This window comes from Astatotilapia calliptera, chromosome 7 (genome assembly GCF_900246225.1).
Source record: "Astatotilapia calliptera chromosome 7, fAstCal1.2, whole genome shotgun sequence".
Taxonomy (NCBI): Eukaryota; Metazoa; Chordata; class Actinopteri; order Cichliformes; family Cichlidae; genus Astatotilapia; species Astatotilapia calliptera.
This window is the reverse complement of record NC_039308.1, coordinates 36,431,775-36,449,622: the sequence shown is the minus strand read 5'-3', so window position 1 is coordinate 36,449,622 and position 17,848 is coordinate 36,431,775. Positions and strand designations below refer to the sequence as shown.

Genomic DNA, 17,848 nt, shown 5'->3' with positions numbered 1-17,848 from the left:
GCAGAAGAGGGGTATTGTCCACCGTGGCCTCGGTGTTTGATCCGCTTGGCTTTGTCGCACCTTTCATCCTTTTAGGAAAGAAAATCCTCCAGCAAATGTGTCATGAGAGAGTTAGTTGGGATGATCCTCTTCCAGACCATCTGCTGCCCCAGTGGGAATCCTGGTTGAGAGGACTGCAAGATCTAGCAACCATAAAGGTACAACGATGCTACCTACCAGGAAGCTTTGGCAAAGTTGTGAAATACGAGCTGCATCATTTTTCGGATGCCAGTGCCTCAGGTTATGGAGAGTGCTCATACCTGAGAGTAATAAGCGCATCGGGAGAAGTGCACTGTTCCCTCGTGATGGGGAAAGCAAGGGTAGCTCCTTCAAAGGTAACAACTATACCAAGACTTGAGCTCTCTGCAGCAGTGGTGGCAGTGCGCACAAGTGACATGCTCCAGAGAGAGCTTGAAATGGAAGGCCTGCAGGAATACTTTTGGACTGATTCAAGGGTTGTCCTTGGCTACATCAACAATGATGCAAGGAGATTTCATGTTTTTGTAGCAAACCGTGTCCAAAGTATCAAGCAGAGCACACATCCTAACCAATGGAACTACGTTGCTTCAGAAGACAACCCCGCTGACCACTCTTCTAGGGGACAGACAGCAGAACAGCTCAAGGCATCTAACTGGTTTAGAGGTCCAAATTTTCTGTGGCAGCTAAACCTCCCAAGTAGTGTGTTCACAGTGGGAGAAATATCAGAAGATGACCCAGAGTTACGAAAGACTCATGTCCACAAAATTCACTCAAAGGAAGAGAGGTCACTGCTAGATCGTCTTGAAAAGTTTTCAGATTGGGCAAGAGCAGTACAAGCTGTAGCCATACTGAAACGCAGAGCAAGGGCAGCTAAAGGCCACAAACCAAGGTTTAGTGAACCCACCACCTTGGAGGAGCGTAAGGAGGCAGAGGTTTTTCTCATCAAACTGGTTCAAGCAACACACCTTGCTGAAACCATGAAGAGTCTCAAGCTTAATGGGCAAATCAAGGCAATTGACAAGGCAAATAAATTGCACAAATTAAACCCATTCCTTGATGAGCAGGGTGTACTCAGGGTTGGAGGGCGCTTAACAATGTCCAGTCTTCACCCCCATGTGAAACACCCAGCTATCCTTCCTAAAGGAAGCCATTTGGCAACACTGCTCATCAAGCATCATCATGAAAAGGTGCAGCACCAAGGTCGAGGTATGACTGTTAACGAGCTGCGAGCCAATGGTGTTTGGATTCTTGGATGCAGTAAGGCAGTCTCCTCTCATATTTACAACTGCACAAAATGCAGGAAGTTTAGACGGAACACTGAAGGACAAAGGATGGCGAACCTCCCACAAGAACGCACGGAGTTGTCTCCACCCTTCACATATTGTGGGATGGACTGCTTCGGGCCTATCTATGTCAAGGATGGCAGAAAGGAGCTTAAGCGTTATGAGCTTTTACTCACATGCATGTGCTCAAGAGCCATACATATTGAGATGCTTGAGGACTTACAGTTTTTTCTGATTGCTTAAGCACATTTTTTGTAACTATTGGCTAATTTTGCAAAACTCTTCACACAAATAAGAAAACCTATCACCCAATCATCAAAACATTGTAGTTCTCTTGCAAAAGCAAACACAGCTAGATTAACTCTTCACACCTTCGTAAAAATGGTGTTTCCGTATCAAACAGTACACACAAGCCATCATCTACTAAGCACACAATGCGCCAACTACACACTGATGGTATGAATACAAAACACATCTGGCTTTTGCTTTCTCTGTGCACAAGGTAGGCTATGTCAGTTTGAGCTCATACTTCTGTCATAGATCCATAAGCATAGAGGGATCCAAACTTCAAGTACTGGTGTTTATTCAAACACATCAAAACAAACACAAGTGTTCATTTCCAAGTATAGGATTATTTGCAATCGCCATAATGACTATATGGGTTACTTGGTCTGCAGTGAACATGTTTCCTCTGCCCCAGCATCTGGTCATCTAGCAATTCTGTAAAGTAACAATTTCAGTATTTTTACATCAATGGTATTGGTGTGTTTCTCATTGGCATATGGCAGTGCTACAAATCTTTGTGCGAAGTGACTGTACTAACCGATTCTCATTTCAAGATGTCCTTATGGTACTTGCTACAGTGTAGCGGCTCAAGTTAGGCTGGACCCGTTGGCCAGCTACCCTCAGGGTCATTCCACGGTTGATTACATGGTCCACTATTGTAGCTCTGATGTCATCAGCAATTCTATTTCTTACTCTTCCTACCCTTCCTCTCCCCCCTCCTCATCTTCCTCTCCCCCTTCTTCGTCTTCCTCTTGCTCCTCCACGTCCTTGTCGTCCTCTTCATCCTACTTCTTCACCTCCACGTCCTCTTCCTCGGCTTCCTCTACTTCTCACTCTTTCTGCTCCCTCCATTGTACTCCGCACACACAGCTTACCTGTATTATAGTGCTTAGGCTGATTGCAAAGTGAACTGATTATCTAAAAAAGTTTTCACATGTGAAAGTGTGCCAGACAGTTGGCAAATTAGTGTTAATGATAGCCATACATGTGTATACTTTTGCTAGGAGTGTGTTGGAAATTTGGTAATTGAGTGTTGTGCAGTGAATTGTGCCTACAGTTTTGCAAAGTGTGTGTTACAAAATTGCAAACTGAGTGCAAAGCAGTTTTTGTGCTTTTAGTTTTGCAAACTCAGTGAGTGGTTTTGCTATAAGTCTGAATAGTTTTAGAGATTGTGCTACAGGAATCACAGTTAGGGTTTAAGCATTCAGAAAAAACTGTAACAACTGATGCATTCATCAATGCCTTGCGTTCGTTTATTGCATTGCGTGGAAGTGTCAGGCAAATTCGATGTGATCAAGGCAGCAATTTCATTGGTGCAAGGCACGAGTTCGCTGAAGCCATGAAGGAGATGGATAGAGAGAACCTCAAGAAAATTGGATGTGAGTTTGTTATGAACACACCATCTGCAAGTCATAAAGGTGGGGTTTGGGAACGCCAAATACGCACCGTGCGTAATGTTCTGGCATCCGTTCTCGACCAAGCAGTTAAAAGGCTCGACAGCAGTTCGTTAAGAACCTTCCTCTACGAAGTTATGGCAATTGTGAATAGCAGGCCATTAACAACAGAGCATTTGCACAATCCATCTGGTCCAGAACCCTTGACACCTAACCACATTCTGACAATGAAGTCAAGCATTATTCCCCCACCTCCTGGAAAGTTTATCAAGGAAGATGTGTACCTGCAAAAACGATGGCGCAGAGTACAGTTCCTAGCCAACAGCTTCTGGGAACGGTGGAAAAAGGAATATCTGTTGAATCTTCAGAGCAGACAAAAATGGAACAGAGCAAGACGAAATGCGAAAGTCAATGATATTGTGCTTCTCAAGGATGATTCTGCTCCACGTAGTCAATGGAAGATGGGAAGGATCATAGATGTCTATCTGGGACAGGATGGAAAGGTGAGAAGTGTGAGGTTGTTGATCAGTGACTCAACTCTAGATGCTAGAGGAAGGCGCACCACAAAACCAACCTATCTGGAGAGACCTATTCAAAAGACTGTAACTCTACTGGAGGCTAACTGAAGAGTCACTTTGCCAATCCACTAGTTCAATTAATGTTAAATGTGATTTCTTCTTATATCCATACATGTTAAGTTTTATGGGAAAATCACAGGTGATTTGGTGGGAGTGTAACTAACAGTGAAGTGTTCCAATGTTTTTCCTGTGTTTATATTTGTAAGTTTCCTTTAATTGTGGAACTTTGTTTTGTAATTGGTGGCAGCGGAAGTAACGTGCAGCACGGACTGAGTTTGTGGTGACACTAGAGCAGAGAAGCATGGCGCTCTGTGAGTTCAGCTGCATCGTCCTACTGCTTTAAACTGGACTTAAGTTTTAAAGAACACATAAGTTAAGTTAAGTTAAATTAAACCCAATTGTGGAATCACCGTTGAGAGGAGTAGCGGCTCGCGCGAAGAACGGACTTTCTCCCGTTTGGCTACAGCAGGCAATGAGGTGTGTTCAGGGTGCCTCTGTTAATTTCAGTTTCAATGAAAGTGCCATAAAAAGGCATTTATGTGTCTATACCTTTGTTGTTTGGATTTACTGTGATAAGAGTTATTGTAAACATGTTGCTTATTGTAATTGTTTTGTTTGGGTAGTTCTCACGATGATGATGATGATGATGACGACGCTGAGTGATCTTGTCGCCGAACATTGAATAAATCATCTGTAAACAAGAACTTGTCCGCGTGGTGGCTGACGGGAGCTACATATAGTGCTTAGGCTGATTGCAAAGTGAACTAATTATCTAAAAAAGTTTTCACATGTGAAAGTGTGCCAGACAGTTGGCGAATTAGTGTTAATGATAGCCATACATGTGTATACTTTTGCTAGGAGTGTGTTGGAAATTTGGTAATTGAGTTGGTAATTCACTGTTGTGCAGTGAATTGTGCCTACAGTTTTGCAAAGTGTGTGTTACAAAATTGCAAACTGAGTGCAAAGCAGTTTTTGTGCTTTTAGTTTTGCAAACTCAGTGAGTGGTTTTGCTATAAGTCTGAATAGTTTTAGAGATTGTGCTACAGGAATCACAGTTAGGGTTTAAGCATTCAGAAAAAACTGTAATTAGACAGTTCTATAGATGATGTTGATAAAGTAATTAAGTTTAACATGGCTTGCATGGAAATAGTGCAGTAATATGGTGAAGTTTTAGTGTTCATGGTCACAGACGTCAATTTAAACTCAAGCAAGCTTTTACATTTTACAGCTTTTACATTTGCTCATTGGATTACAATTACAATCATTGATTGTACATTTTTATACTAACTGTACATGTGTGGGTGTTGGAAAGTTAAGTTATTAATTAAGACTGGCAGCAGCGCAGATCAGCTGATCACTGTCTGCACCCAGAACCTACTGGAGCTCACAGAAGAAATCATTGTGGCTTATTTCTTTGCTTTTCCCCACACTGCACCACCACAGACGATTTTAGGTCTCCCACAGCTTTCACCCGTTTACACCGCAGGAAACCACACGTACAGCCGGATCCTTTAATTCCCTTTGTGTTTTCTTTATTCTACATAATATGTTGAAGTTGAGTACACTCATTAGAATTAGAGTTGAAATAAAAACTTATATTCCTTTTTTATTATAATATGACTTGAGGTTTTGTTAGCCTGACAAAAAGAAAAAAAGAAAAGAAAAAAAAACTGTCGCCCAAATCACTTTTTCCCTCTTTCATTTCAAAGCCTGTACTTTTCACCTTCACTTGAGTAAAGAAGTTAGATCAGTACTTCAGCTTCATTTAGAGTATTTTTAACACAAGTAAGTGATGAAAGTGTGTATTTTTACCACCCCTGTCCAAGGTCAGCTACACGTGGCAGAGCCTGAATAGGGTAATCTTGTCAACGCCTGGTGACGGTGTATTTAGTTAATACTCTGAAAACGTGACTGTTCACAACACGTGGACATGTTCTATATGTCTGATCGTCCGTATGCCAAATGCTTTACCTTCTAGCATTTTTAACAGGCTGTTAAATATAGGTTGTACAATAAACCCATTGTTCTAAACACAAGATTATCAACATAATAGTTGTTCTTTCTGTTGGTTATACAACCTGGAAAGGGCACCAATGCCCTAATAACTGTGGAGACAATTTTATAAGAACTAATAATATGGTGGGATTTCTCTTTACATACACTTAAATTTGAGATGTAGAAAATCCAGTCTAGAATGGGTAAAAGTAAGCACATGACCCACACTGGTCCAAAATATCAAAGTCTAACAGCAGTCAGAGGCAGTCGAACTATAACAAAGTGAAAATGCAAAGGATACTGGACTTTCTGAAATTTCAGCTGCAGCACTGTCACACTTTCTCTGTATGAACTTCAGACAAAAAGTTTTAACCAGCGACTAAAATGGGCGAAAACAGCGTTCCAGCCACTTCAGTTAATAAGCAATTAAATCTAACAGACAGATATTTGGTGACAGCATGGAGCTGCATGCTCAGTAATAAGAATATAAAGACATCTCACAGCGTAGTTTACAGCTCCAACACATCCTTTTTTCTTTTCTTCTCTGTGATGGTTCATCGTGCAAACGTGACAGCAGCGCTTCAGCATATAGCTAGTACTGCCAAGGGAGTGAGCATAAATAGCAACTTTTTTAAAAGTGTGCGCAAATTTCCACACATCTAAAAAAAAAATATCAGCACACAAACTGTTTCTGTGCAATTTTTTTACAAAATGTGTTAGCTAGCTAAATGCACAGTTGTATTTCCCAGGAGGAGAGGGGAAGAAATGATAATGTGCAGCACAGATGGAGGAAGATGTAAGGAGAAGGACGGGATTGGGAGTTTCAAAGGTAAGGACTGCTCAGCATGTTAGAATGTAATCTAAAATGTAATGTAACTTCAAAGTTTTTAAGTCAGATAACCCAGATATTGCTTAATTATATTTTTATGAAATATCTTGTAAAACAAACTGAAGTATACTCATTTTGTGTTATCAAACTTTGCATTTAAGCAGGCATGCTAAACCATTTGGTACAGTTTGGTTAGTTTGATGTGGTGAAGTTCACAGTACTGAACTATGTTGGATTTGTACACAGCTGGCATGGTGTTTATGTCTGGGTCAAGTGTAGCAGACATCATTTCACTAACAGAAATGCAGCTAGTATTTCTTGAAAGTCAATGTGAGATGGAATAAGCAAAGATCTAGGCATGATGTGTTTTGGGACTGGCGGCGGCTCCCGGGCCAGGCAGATCCCAAATGAAGAAATCTCCCACAAACAGTGAGCACTGAACAATAGAACTATCCCGAACATTGTTGCAAACATATAACTGGTAAGATTGCAATGACCAGTAGCTGATCACCTTAATTGGGGGTCGGAGATCCCTATGTATGATGCTGATGTTGTCAAGGGCAGTGTGGGCTAATTGTTAATGGTGGACTCAAATGTATGATTCAGATAGACTGTGTTAGCAGCTTTAAGAGATTAGTGATGTGTCGGTCGCGAACGAACCAGCTCTTAGAGCCGGCTCTTTGAAGTGAACGACAAAAGCCGGCTCCTTATTGGGAGCCGTGGGTTTTTTTTCTTTCTCTCACCCTCTCTCTCGCACTTTTTTTCAGCTTCACTCCGCACGCAAGCCTTGTGCTTTGCACTCGGAAGAGAGGGGAGGGGTGGTAGTTACACTCGCAGTAGCACAGGAACAGAGCGGGAGGAAGAGAGTATGGTAAATTTGATTCTTTTTACTGAATCGAGTTTTAATGAGTCACTCACCAAAGTGAATCGGATTTTGAGTCATTTTATTCACTGAGTCAGTTGACCAGAGAGTGCAAAAAATTTACATTTTCACTCAAACTTAATTTGTTTCTCTTTTCATGTAAATCCCACTGCTAAGATGAATGATTAAAAAAAAAAAAAAAACTATTTTATAGAGCAAAAAAGAGCAAAAACATTTCTAAAATTAAGCAATTTCCTATCAAAATTGCTTAATAAACTTTTATTTTGTTTATTTTTATTTCATTAGTATTTTCCTTAAATGTGTTAAATATATATTTTCTCATCTAAATGTCCACTGAGCTGTGAGCCAGGGGGCGGTAATGCGCCTTAACATTGGATGCCAACCAAGAAGAAGAAGAAGCTGTGAGCCAGGAGGGAGGGGGTGAGTGAGTGAGTGATACATTCGCTCGCTATTTTCTTGATGTGAGCTTCTACTCAGGGTTTTTTCTTCCAGTTCAGAGCAGAAATGCTTTTGTTAAGAAACTGGCTGTTGTTCCCCCCCCCACAATTTGAATTATAAGCTAGATATATTTCTACTAAGCGAATTAGTTTGCTAACAGAAACAGGGATGAGTCAGTGAGTCAGTTGGGCTTGTGATTCATGATTCACGAGTCAGTAAAGTGATTCTCGAGTATTGAACGATTCGTTCACGAATCGAACATCACTAGAAGAGAGAGAGAGAAAGAGAGCCAGGGACAACAACGACACATTAGAAAGGTAAAAGGATTCAGAAAGTTTATTCATGCAGGCCAGAGAATGTGCATCTTCTTTTTGTTTTCATATTTTAATTTATATTTTATTGTGTTGTGGTTTGCAGTGTTTTGTGTTGTTTCACTTTAAATTTGTTTAAAGGAAAAAACTGAAAATTTAAATAGTTAAAAGTTGAAATGTAAAAATAATGGTTTTTGTATTATATGATTTATTTATTACATTTTATGTGGAGTGAATAAATAAAAGTATATTTACGGTGGCCCCTACAGACAAAGCACGTACAAACTCCAAAACACGTACAAACCCTGAAGCACATACAAAACACAACAGAAGTGCTGTTGTGTTTTGTATGTGCTAGGCGCAGTGTTGAGCTTTTGTTACCTGGTGGCCACACAAGCCAGGAAGTACCAACGACCAGATTTGGTGTGTGGTAGTAACAGGTAAATGAACTTTTTTTTTATATATTATTTGAATATTTAACACACATATGCTTTCAATTGTGTAATTTAAGTGATCTAGTAGCTCTGTTTTAGAAATTCAGTTAACGCTAGAAATGTGCTTTGGAGTTTGTACATGCTTTGTCTCTAGGGACCACCGTATATATTTATGTATAAACATATATAAATAAAACCACGTTTTTTTTACATTAGTAATTCCTTTTGTGCATAATTTTATATTGTTGTTAATATTGTTAACAACAAAGTTGTTAAAATTGGGACCCCTTCTGTTTAACATTTACATGCTCCCACTTTCACAGATTATAAAGAACAACAAAATAAACTATCATAGGAATTTTCTCCAGCTAAACAAAAACAAAACTGAAGTAACAGTCTTTGGTGCCAAAGAAAAATGATTACAGGTCACCAGCGAACTTCAATCTATACACCTAAAAACCACAAACCAGGCGAGAAATTTGGGTGTAGTGATGGATGCAGACCTAAACTTAGAAAAACACATTAAGACAATAACAAAGTCAGCTTACTATCACCTCAAGAATATTTCAAGGATAAAAGATCTGATGTCTCAACAGGACCTGGAAAAACTAGTCCATGCATTCAAATTTCAAATTTCAAATTCAAATTTTATTTGTCACGTACACAGTCATGCACAGTACGATATGTAGTGAAATGCTTGGACAACTGCTCGTGACCTAAAGAAAACAAAAAAGGAAAAGGCTATGAATAAAATAGGAAATAAATATTAAAAATTAAAAAGGGTAAATTTAACTAGGAAGGAATAAAATATAAATTAAGGTTAAAAATGAAATAACTGTCTAAAAGGAGCCGGAAATCCCATCACTATAAGAGATGCACAGAGGGAATACAAACTGTGAGCAATGACTGAGGTAACTCCGGAGCTGGGCAGACCACAGGGTTTGAGATTCTGGGAGAGAAGAGAGAGCTGTTAGTGCAAGCAGAGGAGCTGCTTGGACTTGTGTATCCAGAGAGGGCGCCAGAAAATGAGTCCTCTCGTTTGCCTGAAAAGTCAGGGAAGAAATCCTGAGGGAGAGGTCACTGGATTGCTTTTCTGTGGGAGCTGAGAGCTGTGGAGAGTGAGCAGACAGGTAGGCTGAAGAACGGAATGTTTCACAGAACACTTTCAGGATAAGCTCAACGGAAACAGGTAGTAGCTTCTGGTAAAAGGGCCACAATTCAGCCAACAGATTCAATACTGGAAGCATGAAGAGGCAGTCCTTAAATGAGGACAAACCTTTCCTCAGCTTCTCTTGGACTCAGCAGAAGTTAGAGACTCCAGGGAAAAAAAAAAAAAAACTAGTGGAGGACTATGACAGATATAGCTACTCCGATATGGAAGGAATGGGCAGGAAGAGATCATGGAAAACTATGGACAATCGAAGAACTTGAGGAAAGTGTGAGAGGAGCCAAAAACCCAACTTAAATAACTTAAATAATCACTATTTAGAATGATGCTTGTCATTATGAATTTATATGAATACTAAAAATGTGGTTACTATGAGAAGTTGATAGATCTATGATAATGCTTTTTCTAATGTGTTTGGCGAGGATACTATCCACAGCATTGAGTAATTGCTAAGCAATCCACTTCTACAGCTATTCCTACGGTTGTGTCTGGAGTGCAGTGGCTTTCGCTCAGTAGGCTGTGTGTAGGAAAAATATCTACAGAAATGGGCACAAAGTGTAACTTCCTCCAACAGAAGGTCTGAAACTACATCAGTAGGTCAACCCACACACAAAAAAATTCATCAGCTATATCTACCAACCTGCAACACACATGAAAAAAAATATTATAACTTGTTTCGCAAATAACTCTGAAATGTAACAATAAAAGTGAAGGCCTCAAATAGTACTTTGGACCATTTCAGGCGTGTAGACAGACTCAGGAAGGGGCAGAGCCTATTGCTTATCACATTTATCTTCATTTAACTTGAGAAAAATGTTGAGACAGTCTGAACACACTGAGCCCAAAGGACCAGGTAAACACAGGGTGTGTATGTGTGTGCGTGATGGTCTGCTGGGAGGAATCAATCAAGTAAACACCAGCGTGACACCACACTCATCCACTTCCTCACTTTCCCCCCTTTTTCTCTCCTGCTCTCTCTCTGTGTCTGTCTAATGCTCAGATGCCCTGACAGCACCCCATTAGTGTGACTGACACTGACAGACAGAGAAGGAGAGACCATGTGAAACACTGTGACTCTGTGTGTGTGTGTGTGTGTGTGTGTGTGTGTGTGTGTGTGTGTGTGCGTGCGCAGATCTTGTTCATGCTGACAGGCCCACCTGCTGTGAGTGTTTGACGTTCACATGCACTGTATAACAAGGGTTACGCTGCAGAAAAATCCAGCTTTCTGATTGGCTGGTGCATGCCCTCATATACTAGACTGCTTCTCGGCCTATTTTTAATCTTTAATCTGAGTCCTGATAGTCCGACTGAAACACATTGAGGCCAGAAGGGTTGTGGGATCATTCAGAGTGCATCCGGTGGTGTTGCATGCATCTCTGTCTATGCTTCGATGTGAATGACAAGTGTTTTTCAAATTTGTTCAAATGTGTTTCATTTTGATGATCTGGCACGTAGTTCAGGCAGACCAAGAGTCCAGCTTAAAGAAACAAACTGTCCACAATAACTCAGTCCACCATGTGCAGGCGTGTGTGTGAATCCTCTTTCAGCCCTGCACCTACTATGTAAAAAGACAGATTAAACACCAGGTGTGCCTCTCATCTCACTGGTGCACCCTAAATCACTCTGCCCCACATCTCTTCTTCCAGTTAAGCTACAAACCACAACCCACTACCACAACTGTGTATCTAGTTGTCTTAAAGGCCAGAGCGAGTTTATACGAGCTAGTTTAGAATAACCAGTTATCCCTGGATGCTCCAGTTTCTTCCCACATCTAAACTCCACACAGAAATCAGGCCAGCAGATTCAAACCCACAACCTTCTTGTTGTGAGGTGACAGTGTTTGGGTTGTTAGGGTTGATATGCAGGTGAAGGAAAACTAAAATACTGCCTCGAGAGTTCATTGTGACTGCTTTTGATTGGCCACGACGGCTTTAGGGTTTGGTTGGATCTCTGAAGGTTTGTGTGTCACGCTTGTAATGCTGTGCTAAGATAGTGTTTCAAGTGGGCCACAGATCAGCAGCTGCTCACGGTTGATCTGACTGTCACCCACGATGCTTCCTCTGAAGCCACTTTGCAACCCAACTCCATGTCAGTTCCTCGTTTTCATGCTGTTTCTGGTTTAAGTGTTTTGTGTTTTACAGTGGTCTTGTTGCTGCTTTCCACACACTAGGCTTTGCACATTTGCACACAGAAGGACATGAATAGAAATATAAATGACTGCAGATGAGAATAATAATCTTTTGGATTCTTCTCATATTTTCTATTATTCTTTTTTATTAATTTTCTGTGGATGCAAGAATTTTTGTGAGAACAAAGGAGGGAAAGCTGTTAGAATTTTTCCCTCCCTGCACTCCTTTTTCCAATTCTCTCATCATCCCTTCACCCCCTCCCCCCACCCCCCAATGCTCCATCTCAGTAGGAGGTGAACCAGTGTTAACTACCTCTAAAATAATAATCTTCTCTCCATCATAATTGCCGTTCTTCACAAATGTAAAGATGATTAAAAGTGGCTTAGCGGCTTCAGGGGGAGGATTGGTTGGGCAGTGTTGCTCCCCAGGGCACACACAGAGACTGTGTGTGTGTGTGTGTGTGTGTGTGTGTGTGTGTGTGTGTGTGTGTGTGTGTGTGTGTGTGTGCGTGTGTGTGTGTGTGCCTGTGCGTTGTGTGTGTATATTAATCTGGTAAAAGTTAGAAATGCAATTACAGACAGTGTGAGCGTGAAGCTCAACCTAACAAGGTCAGAGGAGCTGCAGCAGAAATATTAAAGCAATACTCAGACCCTTTTTTTAAAGGGTGATTTCACCTAAATTACACATAATTACACATAATACATCTGCCAACCAGTCAAGTTGAAGATGTCTGGATGTGACCTTTGACCTTTTCAATAAAACCTAATCACTTAATTTTTTTCCTGTTAAACATTAGTGTAAAATATTATTGTTTAAATCCTGAACTTAAAGAACTTTCCTCCACATATTGCCTTGACAATGAGATGACTTTAGTGATAAACCACCAGAAAACATAACTTAGGAATATTCAGTAAAAATTTGCTTCCTGTTAGCCTTTTATGAAGCTTTCAGGGCACATAAAAACACTCTCGCAAACAGCCAAGGACCCCCATTGACACAATTCTTTCAACGGTCCTTTAATGTAACATTAATTGCAACTAAATGCCTTTCCTCAGCCTCAAACTTTGTCTATACATGGCTCACACACGAGCTTCAGGAAGCTTTGCCTCAGTGGAAACCTGTTGAAATATTCTTATTTGCTCTCCATCCCAATGTTTAATCTCTTAAAATTAATGTGTGAGACTTCTCTCAAAAGACCACATCTTCTGGTTTATGTGGGTATTGATAGATTAAACTCACAAAGCTAAGATACACACATAAACCCACAGCTTCCATCACCACATAGAGCAGACAAAGGGAAGCAAACGCAAAAACAGTTTCAAATATAAAATTCAAAAAGAGTATAAAATCCAACTGACAGGGAAAACACAGAGAGAGAGATAACAGCCACTCTGACAAGGAACACGAGATAGCACTATCAATACACAGGGGGCTAATCAGGGGAAGTGGACACAGCTGGGAAACACAAACACACGATTAAGATAATGATACAGGGGAGGAAGTGAGACTCAAAACAACATTAGAGAAAGAATTAAATATCAAATTAAAGCAGGAAATGAATATGAACAACTTAACAGAGGGAACATACTAACTACTGGCTCGATCTAATATCAGAAAAAGCAGATGAAAAGTAAACCAATCGCAAGCAACATAAGGCAATAGTTCTACCACCAGTAAACCTAAGAATGAACGCAGAATCAATCCAAAGGATAACCTAACACACTAAAGTCAAAGTACCATAAACTTAATAAAACTGAAAATCCTGAGAAGAAGATCCAGCATGACACACCTATTCTGACTGTCTTTAAAAGTAATTCATGAATGCTCAAAAATATTGAATTGAATGCAAATTTAAATGTATGTACTTTAGCCAAATAATCTTTTCCCAACTCCAAATATAATATATAATAATAAACTGCTTTGTTTATAATTAATAAATATAATATGATGCAAACTCTTAAGTCCCCCCCCCTCCCTGAAGGCAGAGTATGTAATCACAATTTTGATTTTGACCACAATTTTTTGTGGATCATCCTCAATATTCACAATGATATGCTAGGGCTTGGGGGACATGATTACCATGATTAGCTAAGTATTTGACTTTGACCTTCAATTTAGCAAGATCGAAGTTGACCTTTGGAAAAAAAGAAGTTTCAAGCAACCATATTTTATTGTTTGGAAGTGCACGGAGCTGTACAACACTTTGTCGAAGTCCCAGTGATGCCATAACAGGCTGACGGCATCATAGTGTAATAAAAAAAGGGGGACACCATCATGTTTTATTAAAAACAATATAGCTTTTACCCTCCGAGGGGAGTCTCGGAGTACTTGTTTCTTCATATTTTGCTTGTGAAATGGAAAAATAGTATTTCAGCAGTTTCAGAAAATGGAATTTATCCAACTATGGGCGATTCAGTTTGGCAGTTCTCAGTGGTGATAAATGATGTGGTGGTAAAAGTTTATAACCACTTAGAAACCACAATCTAACATTCAACATTCAGCTTATTACTGACAGCAGCTCAAGGTAAGGTCTCCAGCAGAACTCCCACGCATGAATACATAAGACATTTAGCCCTGATAGAAGATGGAGTATAGGAGTTTGCTATGACTACCTTTATTCTTCAACACAACCTGAACTCTCTGAGGCAGCTTTCTGTAATTTCTTTGAGCAGTCTTCAGGAATATTTCTCCAGGCTTCTTGGAGGACATTCAAAACTCCTTTTTGGATGTTTCTGCCTTTTGTTATGGTCTCTGTCAAGATGATCCCACACTTCTTCAGTAATGTTGAGGTTGGGTTCTAGGCAGGCCATGATGTTCATAGCTCCGAGACTTCAGGTAGTCACTGTCATTCAAGTATTAAAAACAATCCTCATATGTTTGCTTATATGCTGTTTATAAAGTGATTACTAAACAGAATACTACTTTTGTCACAACCCTTGAATTAAAGCTGAAAGTCTGCACTTTTAATCACATATTGACAGTTTGATTTGAAATTGTGCATCAATACAATATCACTTGTAGCACATAAATGCATGTTTGGTCCACTCGTCCAGGAGGGGACAGGGAACAATCTTCATAAACTAAGCTACTGTGAGGGCCACCATCTGTATGGTGTATAAAAATATTTTATACATATCCTAAAACAATACACATATCATTTCAATTGAGCACTGAATGGCAACCTTACCACTGCATTCAGTGTGCACATGCATGCTCATTATGCTACCTACCTTTTTTCATATTTATATCCTTCAAAATATGTAATCAAGCAAATTTGTTACATTATTGCAATCAGAATTTAGAATCTGGATTTAAATCTAGTAAATTTACCAGGTGGCTGCCGCTCCTCTGCTGGAGGTTTCTTCCTGTTAAAAAGAGAGTTTTTCCTTCACACGGTCGCCAAAGTACCTCCTTATAGGGGCTCGTCTGATTGCTAGGGTGTTCCATATATTATTGCAGGGTATTTACCTTATAATATTAAGTGCCTTGAAATGAATATTATTGTGATTTGGCACTATATAAATAAAATTAAACTGTACTGAATTTTGGCCTAACACCAAAGCAAAGATGTGGGGGATTATGCAGATTTTTGTCATCGTCCAAACACTTTCTGTATTTTTGACCGCTAATTTACAAATAATATGTCAAAATGTCAGCAGTAACACTGCTGTGGTATTCATATACTGTTTCATGACACTAGGCTGAAAAAGCATTCGATCACTATTTAAATTCAGATTTTTTTTCTCAAACAATTATGAAACCCAAGGAATTCATAAAGGAGAATATGCATTTAAATTCATTTCAGATTGTAATAAATATTACTTGCCATTTTTTTGTCCCCATCCCCAAGAACGTCCTTTAAAAGTGCCTTTCAACAAAATTAAAAGTACAGCTAGCCCCAACACACACACACACACACACACACACACACACAGTTTCCACTACAACATGGGACAGCTCTTACTCTATCCATAAATCAGAACTTCACCATGTGTTAAATTATTTACATTTGTATTTGCATGTCATTATTCTTTTTTTATGTCTGTCACGGCGGGGTGCGCGGTGTGTGTGGAAACAGGACCCAAAAGCAGATGACGATGAGGAGTACTAAGGTTTAACAGAAAGGTGAGGCTTTATTTAAATGACAGTAGGGTTAAACCAGGAAACCAAAACAAACTGGCAAAACACTAAGAAACAAAACACTAAACTGGCAAAACACTAAGAAACAAAACACTAAAGGTACTAAGACCAAAAACTATAACTATAACTGAGGTGGAAAATAACAGGCAAAGACTAAGACTATAACTGTAACTCTGGTGAGATAAACAGACTAAGACTAACGTGGAATTAACAGACGAAAACTAGAACTATGGCTGAGGTAAACAGACGAACCGACAATGGCATGAAGAAAACAAAAGGCTTAAATACAGACATGAGGTGATCAGGGGAAGTGGGGACACATGGGGGAACAGCTGACAGACATAAACCTAATGACAGGACCAGGAGAGGAAAGCTAAATACAATGAACAAAGAACACATGACATTGTCAAAATAAAACAGGAAATACTAAAACTAAACATGACAACACAACTTAACAGACCTAATACGTGATGAATAAATACAAAACCCCAAAACATAGAAAACCCAGGAACAATAACTGCCTAAACTAAAGGCAGATAGGAAATAACACAAACTAAATCACATAACAAAATGAGACAAATACAAACATGAACTCAGAGCGCTGGGTCAGAGACCCAGCCTGTGACAGAGCCCCCCCCTCAAGGGCGGATTCCAGACGCCCAAAAACAACCAGAAAACTAAACCACAACAACCCACCCAGGGCGGGCGGAGGGGGACCAGGACGGAGGGCCGGAAACAAAACCACAAAAAACAAAGAAGCGAAAACACCCAGAGCAAACACAACAAAGGCACAAAAAGTCCGAGACCCATCTTCAGGAGGGCGACCATGAACCCGGCAGAACAGGAGCGAATGGCGAAGCGGTTCAGGTGGCCGCCCCGGAGGTCGACAGCAAAACAAAAGAAAGTTCAAAAGTTCAGGAGGCCGACCAGGAGGCCAACGGTCCAGCAGTCCAAAACCCATGAGCTCAGGGGGCCGACACGGAGGTCGAGAGCACAGCAGGTCACAGTTCATCAGTTCAGGCGGCCGACCCTGATGGCAACGAAGTCCAGCTGATGGCCCGGAAAGCGGCCGGCGATTCCGAGGGGCAAAACGTGGCTTGGGCAGCAGCAACACAGCCACAGGACCAGGTGAGGCCGACACAGAAGCAGAGGCCGAGGCCGGACCAGGCGAGGCAGAAACAAAGGCTAAAGCCGGACCAGGCGAAGCAGAAGCCGAGGCTGAAACCGGACCAGGCGAAGCAGAAGCAGAGGCCGGACCAGGCGAGGCAGCAGCAGAGGCTGGACCAGGCGAAGCAGAAGCTGAGGCTGAAGCCGGACCAGGCGAAGCAGAAGCAGAGGCCGGACCAGGCGAGGCAGCAGCAGAGGCTGGACCAGGCGAAGCAGAAGCTGAGGCTGAAGCCGGACCAGGCGAAGCAGAAGCAGAGGCCGGAACAGGCGAGGCAAAAGCAGAAGCTGGACCAGGCGAAGCAGAAGCTGAGGCTGAAGCTGGACCAGGCGAAGCAGAAGCTGAGGCTGAAGCTGGTCCAGGCAAAGCAGAAGCTGAGGCTGAAGCTGGACCAGGCGAAGCACAGACTGGAGCTGGTCCAGGCGAAGCAGAAGCAGAGGCTGGACCAGGCGAAGCAGAAGCCGGACCAGGCGAAGATGAAGACTCTGACGCAGCCGGACCAGGCGAAGATGAAGACACGGAGGCTGCAGCAGACGAAGCACAGGCTGGAGCTGCAGCAGACGAAGCACAGGCTGGAGCTGCAGCAGGCGAAGCACAGGCTGGAGCTGGACCAGGCGAAGCACAGGCTGAAGCTGGACCAGGCGAAACAGAAGCAGAATCTGAAGGTGGCTGGACGGGCTCCTCGGGCCCTCCAGCTGACGTGGCTTGAGGCTGAACGGGCTCCTCGGGCCCTCCAGCAGACAAAGCTTGAAGCTGGCTGGGTTCTCCTGAATCTCCAGCAGACGAAACATGAAGCTG

The 17,848-nt window shown here is 41.3% G+C and overlaps 1 long non-coding RNA gene across 4 annotated transcripts in view; it reads left to right on the top strand.

The window, feature by feature from the left end:
• Positions 1–2,799: 2,799 nt before the first annotated feature.
• Positions 2,800–17,848, top strand: part of LOC113026100 (uncharacterized) — a 43,450-nt gene continuing 28,401 nt past the window's right edge. For all 4 annotated transcript variants that reach the window (XR_003272872.1, XR_003272871.1, XR_003272873.1 and 1 more), the window contains exons 1-2: positions 2,800–4,035; positions 6,303–6,382. This is a non-coding gene — a long non-coding RNA (uncharacterized LOC113026100). The remainder of the gene's footprint in view (positions 4,036–6,302; positions 6,383–17,848) is intronic.